The sequence below is a fragment of the Rutidosis leptorrhynchoides genome, chromosome 1 (genome assembly GCF_046630445.1).
Source record: "Rutidosis leptorrhynchoides isolate AG116_Rl617_1_P2 chromosome 1, CSIRO_AGI_Rlap_v1, whole genome shotgun sequence".
Lineage (NCBI taxonomy): Eukaryota > Viridiplantae > Streptophyta > Magnoliopsida > Asterales > Asteraceae > Rutidosis > Rutidosis leptorrhynchoides.
In genome coordinates this window covers 132,935,594-132,943,171 of record NC_092333.1, presented here as the reverse complement: position 1 = coordinate 132,943,171, position 7,578 = coordinate 132,935,594, and positions in this window count along the sequence as shown.

The window sequence follows — 7,578 nt, the reverse complement described above, 5'->3', positions numbered from 1 at the left end:
CTTGACAAGTTTATCATTGTTTTTATCGATGACATACTTATTTACTCGAAGAATGATCAAGAGCACGAAGAACATTTGAGAAAAGTGCTAGAGTTGCTGAGAAAAGAAAAACTGTACGCTAAGTTTTCAAAGTGTGCATTTTGGTTGGAAGAAGTTCAATTCCTCGGTCACATAGTGAACCAAGAAGGTATTCAGGTGGATCCAGCAAAGATTGAAACCGTTGAAAAGTGGGAAACCCCGAAAACTCCGAAACACATACGCCAGTTTTAAGGACTAGCTGGTTACTACAGAAGGTTCATCCAATACTTTTCCAGAATAGCAAAACCCTTGACTGCATTAATGCATAAAGGGAAGAAATTTGAATGGAAAGATGAACAAGAGAAAGCGTTTCAATTGTTAAAGAAAAAGTTAACTACGGCACCTATATTGTCATTACCTGAAGGGAATGATAATTTTGTGATATATTGTGACGCCTCAAAGCAAAGTCTCGGTTGTGTATTAATGCAACGAACGAAAGTAATTGCTTATGCGTCTAGACAATTGAAGATTCACGAACAGAATTATACGACGCATGATTTGGAATTAGGCGCGGTTGTTTTTGCATTAAAGACTTGGAGGCACTACTTATATGGGGTTAAAAGTATTATATATACCGACCACAAAAGTCTTCAACACATATTTAATCAGAAACAACTGAATTTGAGGCAGCGTAGGTGGATTGAATTGTCGAATGATTACGACTTTGAGATTCGTTACCACCCGGGGAAGGCAAATGTGGTAGCCGATGCCTTGAGCAGAAAGGACAGAGAACCCATTCGAGTAAAAGCTATGAATATAATGATTCACACTAACCTTACTACTCAAATAAAGGAGGCACAACAAGGAGTTTTAAAAGAGGGAAATTTAAAGGATGAAATATCCAAAGGATCGGAGAAGCATCTTAATATTCGGGAAGACGGAACCCGGTATAGGGCTGAAAGAATTTGGATACCAAAATTTGGAGATATGAGAGAAATGGTACTTAGAGAAGCTCATAAAACCAGATACTCAATACATCCTGGAATGGGGAAGATGTACAAGGATCTCAAGAAACATTTTTGGTGGCCAGGTATGAAAGCCGATGCTGCTAAATATGTAGGGGAATATTTGACGTGTTCTAAGGTCAAAGCGGTGCATCAGAAACCATCAGGTCTACTTCAACAACCCGAAATCCCGGAATGGAAATGGAAAAACATTACCATGGATTTCATCACTAAATTGCCAAGGACTGCAAGTGGTTTTGATACTATTTGGGTAATAGTTGATCGTCTCACTAAATCAGCATACTTCCTGCCAATAAGAGAAGATGACAAGATGGAGAAGTTAGCATGACTGTATTTGAAGGAAGTCGTCTCCAGACATGGAATACCAATCTCTATTATCTCTGATAGGGATGGCAGATTTATTTCAAGATTCTGGCAGACATTACAGCAAGCATTAGGAACTCATCTAGACATGAGTACTGCTTATCATCCACAAACTGATGGGCAGAGCGAAAGGACGATACAAACGCTTGAAGACATGCTACGAGCATGTGTTATTGATTTCGGAAACAGTTAGGATCGATATCTACCGTTAGCAGAATTTTCCTACAACAACAGCTACCATTTAAGCATTGAGATGGCGCCGTTTGAAGCACTTTATGGTAGAAAGTGCAGGTCTCCAATTTGTTGGAGTGAAGTGGGGGATAGACAGATTACGGGTCCTGAGATAATACAAGAAACTACCGAGAAGATCATCCAAATTCAACAACGGTTGAAAACCGCCCAGAGTCGACAAAAGAGCTACGCCGACATTAAAAGAAAAGATATAGAATTTGAAATTGGAGAGATGGTCATGCTTAAGGCTGCACCTTGGAAAGGCGTTGTTCGATTTGATAAACGAGGGAAATTAAATCCAAGGTATATTGGACCATTCAAGATTATTGATCGTGTTGGACCAGTAGCTTACCAACTTGAGTTACCTCAACAACTCGCGGCTGTACATAACACTTTCAACGTCTCGAATTTGAAGAAATGTTTTGCTAAAGAAGATCTCACTATTCCGTTAGACGAAATCCAAATCAACGAAAAACTTCAATTCATCGAAGAACCCGTCGAAATAATGGATCGTGAGGTTAAAAGACTTAAACAAAACAAGATACCAATTGTTAAGGTTCGAAGGAATGCTTGTAGAGGACTCGAGTTCACCTGGGAATGAGAAGATCAGATGAAGAAGAAATACCCGCACTTATTTCCAGAAGATACGTCAACACCTCCAACTGCTTAAAATTTTGGGACGAAATTTATTTAACGGGTAGGTACTGTAGTGACCCGAACTTTTCCATGTTTATCTATATTAAATGAAATTGATATTTACATGATTAAGTGTTCCAACATATTAAGCAATCAAACTTGTTAAGACTTGATTAATTGATATAGGTTTCATATAGACAATTGACCACCCAAGTTGACCGGTGATTCACGAACGTTAAAACTTGTAAAAACTATATGATGACATATATATGATTATATATATAGTTAACATGATATTATGATAAGTAAGTATCTCATTAGGTATTTTAACAATGAGTTATATACATAAAATTGTGTTTATTGAATTAAGAAACTTGAAACGATATATATAATGATTATCGTTATAACAATGTCTTACTAATTACATATGAATCATATTAAGATATTGTTACACTATGTTTAATCATGATAAATGATAAGTAAACATGCAATTATGTATATTAATAATGAACTACATATGTAAAAGAAGACTACTAACTTAAGAATTTCGAATCGAGACATATATGTACCGTTTATCGTTGTAACAACATTTAACTGTATATATATCATACTAAGATATATTAATATATCATAATATCATGATAATGTAATAATTTAACATCTCTTTAGATATAATAAATAATGGGTTAACAACATTTAACAAGATCGTTAACCTAAAGGTTTCAAAACAACATTTACATGTAACGACTAACGATGACTTAACGACTCAGTTAAAATGTATATACATGTAGTGTTTTAATATGTATTCATACACTTTTGAAAGACTTCAAGACACTTATCAAAATACTTATACTTAACAAAAATGCTTACAATTACATCCTCGTTCAGTTTCATCAACAATTCTACTCGTATGCACCCGTATTCGTACTCGTACAATACACAGCTTCTAAATGTATGTACTATTGGTATATACACTCCAATGATCAGCTCTTAGCAGCCCATGTGAGTCACCTAACACATGTGGGAACCATCATTTGGCAACTAGCATGAAATATCTCATAAAATTACAAAAATATTAGTAATCATTCATGACTTATTTACATGAAAACAAAATTACATATCATTTATATCTAATCCATATACCAACGACCAAAAACACCTATTGTAGCGACCCGACAAAATCGTCATTGACGACGCCGTCTACTTAGGTCCCGTTACGTGGTCATAAGTCTTTAAAACAACGTTTGACCAAAAGTATGTCGCATTTATTTCAAAAGTAAAGATGTTTCAAGGTTTACGAAGTAGTTCGACAACTAGTTACATAACAAAGTTTAAAGTACAATTGAAACATATGCGACACAATTTAAAAGTAGCCAAAAGACGCTCCACGTATGCATGTATACTCGATATCCAAGCAAAGCATCAAAAGTAATGAGCGGAAGCATGTATCACAAAAACGTTCAAGGACCTAAGAAAAACATAGAAATCTGTCAACGAAAACGTTGGTGAAATCATAGGTTTAAGTAAGTAAGTACAAATGAACCACAAGATTTGTAACATTGATATAATAGTAATACATTCCAAAAGTTTGTTTCACGAGCACCCAATTATCAATGCTTAACTTTCCTTCCATAGAATCCCATCACAATAGTGTTAGAACATACACTGTTTCACGAAAATATATTTCATTCGTAAACGGTAGCGAACCGTTTGAATGAGAGTTTGTCAAACCCATATGGATCCATACAACATAAGTTCTCGCTTACACCCGGCAAGTGTAACTAATGATAATCGAATTGAGGATTTTGTTCTAAACTCGTATGTAGAATGTTTGTTTTCCTGTACTTGTGTTCACTTAGTAAAAGAAATGTTTATGTTTTCTCATCCCAAATGTAAGTTCAAAAAGAGTAAAAGTGGGACTATGATCTCACCTTGAGTGCACGAGTAGTAAAGTACTTCAACAAGTAAACGTGTGCAAAGAACAATGCTAGTCTTGACCTAAACAATAGGTTGTATCAATAACGGTAAACGCGATAGGTCAAAGATGTTCAATTAGTCCTATGGCTCGTTACGACTCGAATACTACAACGTGTGAGTCAAATTGTCACGTTTCATGCAAGATACAAGTATAAAAGCATGTTAGAACGATTGCACAAACATTTGGTTAAGTTTGATTAAAAATCTACTTGGGTCGGGTCAAAGTCAACGAAAAAGTCAACACGTTCGGGTCGGGTCCCGAACTATTTTTCTGGGGTTTTTAATCATATATGAGCATATTAGAACAAGTTACATGTGAATCGGAGGTGCGTAGCATGGTAAACATTTTTCGAAAAATGGTAAAACGAAACAGAACAGAACAGGCATATTGGACGGCGTCCAAAATGCCTGGACGACGTCCAAGTTTGAAAGCCTGGACGGCGTCCAAAAGTCTGGACGGCATCCAAGTTTGAAATCCTGGATGGCGTCCAAGTATCTGGAGGCGTCCAGATTGGTATTCAAGTCTGATGCAAAAACTCCTAAGTGCACGAACCAAAAACCAAACTAACACATTTTATGATCCGCAAACAACCAAGACATGTATCTTATATCATCGAAAAGCTCTTTTGACAAGGAACACAACTAGATACATTTCCTAAATCAAGTTCATCATTTAGGACAACAAAAACCTCGTCGAATGATCGTTAAACGTTCAAAATCAATGTTTCAAGTTCATCAAATGCATTTTAAGTTTCGGGAAACCAATTCACACATATGATATGCCGTTTTAAAGGTAATCAAACACACATTGCAACTAAACACTTATCAACAACATTTCATAGCATTTGATGCATCAAAAGTTCATATTAAGCCTATCGAACCCTAACCAAAATCTCAAAACCAATAATCATGTTAATGTAAGGTTTTCATGTCAATCAACACACCAAAACGAAGCTAATGAAGTAACTAACACTTTGAACATACAAACATTAACATCTAAACACATTTCATCATCCAAAATCAAAGATTTAACAAACACTTTTTCAAGTTCGTGCTAGTTATGTCAAATCACAAGATCGAGCATACAATTTACATATACGACATCACAATGAGCCATAGACACTAATTAACACACTTTTAAGTCAAGAACACTAAGATTATGAAATTTAGAGTTTTTAGAAAGTTACCCAATCGAGATGAAATTAGTATCAAAACGTAGAGAATGAAGAGAGGATTCCAAATATGTAATTTGTTTTGATATTAGCCTCCAAAATTGGATTTAGATGATGAATTAAGGATTGAATGTTGAGAGGATTTGGAAGTAGTAAAAGATGAGGATGAGAATGAATGGGTGAAAGGGGTTGACCCTTTGATCTAGTCAAGGGATTGATCCCTTTTCAAGTTTAGTCCCTCAACTTTCGTTCGGGTGCGTGAATTACCTAAACGAGATAATTTAAAACGCGTATTAACGGGAGATGTTATAAATATATAACGGACTTTAAAATAGTTAAACGGAAAGTAGCCGGAAAAAGGCGGGATGTTACATTACCTACTCCTTAAAAGAAATTTCGTCCCGAAATTTAAGTAGGCGTAGTAGTCGTTGTTTCTTCCTCGAGATCTTGCGTTTCCGAATTCACGAATATATGAGGATACTTCCTTTGCATTTGATCTTGTCTTTCCCAAGTAAACTCGGGTCCCCTTTTGGCATTCCAACGGACCTTAACAATTAGAATTCGGCTTTGTTTTAACGTTTTGACGGAGGTGTCTACAATTTCATCCGGTTCCTCCACAAAATGAAGTTTGTCATCGATAGTAAGCTCCTCGAGTGGGATGACGAGTTCGGGTTCGGCTAAACACTTTTTCAAGTTAGATACATGGAAAGTATAATGAACGGAACTCAGTTGAGGCGGAAGATCTAAACGATAAGCAACGGTTCCAACACGCTCCAAGATTTCGAAAGGACCAATATACCGCGGATTTAGCTTCCCGCGTTTCCCAAAACGGATTACACCCTTCCAAGGTGCGACTTTTAACATGACGCGGTCACCGACTTGAAATTCAAGGTCGTTGCGTCTTTTGTCGGTATAGCACTTTTGACGGCTCCGGGCCGTCCGAAGCCTATCTCGAATTTGAACGATCTTCTCGGTGGTTTCGTGAATGAGTTCGGGTCCGGTGATTTGTACATCGCCTACTTCGGCCCAACAAAGAGGTGAATGACATTTTCGGCCATATAGCGCTTCAAAAGGTGCGACTTTAATACTCGCGTGATAACTATTGTTGTAAGAGAACTCGGCGAGAGGTAAGTGCTTGTCCCAAGCTTTTCCGAAATCAACCACGCAAGCTCGTAACATGTCCTCTAAGGTTTGAATTGTACGTTCGCTTTGTCCATCGGTTTGAGGATGATATACGGTGCTCATGTCTAAACGCGTTCCCAACGCTTCTTGCAATGTACGCCAAAATCTAGAAACGAAACGGCCATCTCGGTCGGAGATAATCGATAAAGGTACACCGTGTCGGGCTACGATCTCCTTAATGTAAAGTTGTGTAAGTTTCTCCATTTTGTCCGTTTCTTTCATGGCAAGGAAGTGTGCGGATTTGGTGAGACGGTCAACAATAACCCAAATGGTATCATAACCGCCCGTCGTTTTTGGTAGCTGTAACGACCCGCACTTTTTCGATCATTCTATACTTATAAGATTAATATTTACATAAATTAAACCTTGCCAACATGATAAGCAATCCAAATTGTCGAGACTGATATTTCCGAAAAGAGTTTTACACAACGTTTGACCGTCTAGTTTGACCGATGATATCACGAACCATACAATATATGATAATTATACGTTTGTGTATATATATGTATATATACATATTTAACATGATTAAGGAATGTTTTAATACCTCATTTTATATTAATAACAACAAGTTATATGTGTATTTTGAAACTACTAACTTAAGTTTTCAAAACGATAACTATACGTAACGTTATTTGACATAAATACTTAAGACATATAATGTTTATACATATATTGTATAAGTAATGTATTTAATCACTTTTAAGAACTTAAATACATAAAATCATATAAGTGTATTCACAAAAGATAGCTATATTTGAATCCTCATTCCATTTTTCACAAAATTTCTATACGTATACCTAGAGTATTTGTACTCGTATCATACCAAGCTTCTATACGTATTTACTATTGGTATATACACATCAAATCACCACCTAACCAGCCCTTATTCATGCCTTATGTATAAGGTAATTACTTTTGAATCATTGCAAGACTAATTACAAAAATACAAACTAAAATTTTGTCATGTTATC